The sequence below is a fragment of the Teleopsis dalmanni genome, chromosome 2, assembly GCF_002237135.1.
Source record: "Teleopsis dalmanni isolate 2A chromosome 2, ASM223713v2, whole genome shotgun sequence".
Classification (NCBI taxonomy): Eukaryota; Metazoa; Arthropoda; class Insecta; order Diptera; family Diopsidae; genus Teleopsis; species Teleopsis dalmanni.
The window spans coordinates 148,484,502-148,486,500 of NC_051847.1; positions in this window are offsets into that span (position 1 = coordinate 148,484,502).

Here is a 1,999-nt window from a genome sequence, read left to right on the forward strand (position 1 = left end):
AGAAGAATTGTAGGAGAATTTTGTACATTTTTGGTAATCTTACAAAAAATTGATCTGCAGGGCCATACAAATCAAACTACAACAACATAAAAAAAAGATTCAGAAACTGACATTTGGCACAAATTGCACTTTTAGATTGGATATAAAGGTTCAAGCGTCTGTACTAATATTTTACTATTCAGTTTGTACTTATAATTTAGTTTTCAGTTCTTCCTAAAATAATTATAAACTTTTGATATTTGTTAATTTGCATATTTTGGCACAAATAAAGAAGTATCAATAAACTATGATTACTATGATATTAACAGATTTAAAGTAACAATATCTTTTTACGAAAACAAATATTACCGCAATTGCTTTCTATTCGAGTTTCAAATTGATACTATAATATTCTCGAATACAGTGGCTCACAGCTTATTTGATGCAAGCAAAAATTTTTTGAAAAATGCTGTTTATTTCAAAATATTTTGCAAAATTAAAAAAACAAAGTATGCAGAGTTATTGTTTATAGTGTGTTTATTCATTAAAAAAAAAAAAAACCCAAAAATCTTCTTCCATTCCTTAGTAATGCATCAAAAACCAAAACCAAATGAAAAATTCATGTCACAGCTTAAATGATGCAGTTAAGAATACCGTTATTTTTGTCGCCAGATTACACAGAAATTAAAGTATTTTTATTCTGCAATTATTTGTAATCTAGTTTTTGAGCGAAAATATTATAAAAATTAAAGTGAGTGCATTTTGTTAACCATGGGACGGCGCACATCAATTGAAAAGCGTGAGTTAGTGTTGGAGTACTTTAAAAAGGGAATTCCCCAGCGTAAAATTGGTGAAATGGTAAATATAAGCTCTTCAACAGTTCAACACATAATTGAACGCTTCGTACATGAAAATCGCATAGAAAATAAGGGACGAAAGGCTCCCAATAAAATTTTTACAGAAAAAGAATCGAGGTATTTGGTAAACCAAATTCGAAAAAATCCAACAATTAGCGCTCCAAAGTTGACAGACATGGCCAAAATAGATTTTGGAAAAATTTGTCATCCTGAAACCGTCCGCAGAATATTGAGAGAATCAAATTTCAATGGAAGAATAGCTGTAAAGAAACCTTTCGTAAGTGCAAAAAATAGAATTAAAAGGTTGCAGTTTGCACGAGAGCATTTAAATAAGAGTCCAGCATTTTGGCGAAATGTACTTTTTGCAGACGAAGTCAAAATAAACTTATTTGGATCAGATGGAAGATCTTATGTATGACGCGAAGTCAATTCTGAGCTCAAACCACAAAATTTACGTGCTACCGTAAAACACGGAGGTGGTAATGCTATGGTTTAGGCATGTATGTCATCAAATGGAGTAGTAAATTTGGTCTTCATCGAAGAATCTATGAATAAAAATATTTACTTAAAGCTTCTTCAAGAAAATTTGATTCAAAGTGCAACGAAATTGCAGATTACAGATGATTTTTGCTTTTACCAAGACAACGACCCTAAGCACAAGTCAGCATTAGTACAAACGCGGTTGATATGGCAATATCCAAACATTGTCCAAACTCCTGCACAATCACCAGACTTAAACGTTATTGAAAATTTGTGGTCCGTTTTGAAGACAAATATCAGAAAACATGACATCCGCAACAAATTTGATTTAAGAAACGCTTTACAGCAAGAGTGGAGTAAAATAAGTCCAGATTATACCAAAAAACTGGTTGATTCCATGCCAAAAAGGCTTCATGCTGTTATTACTAATAAGAGATATCCACCAAAGTACTAAATACTTAGAATTAGTCCGGAAGTTTGTAAAAATATTAGTTTTTTTGATGTTGCATCATTTAAGCTGTGACATGAATTTTTCATTTCGTTTTGGTTTTTGATGCATTACTAAGGAATGGAAGAAGATTTTTGGGTTTTTTTTTTTAAATGAATAAACACACTATAAACAATAACTCTGCATACTTTGTTTTTTTAATTTTGCAAAATATTTTGAAATAAACAACATTCTT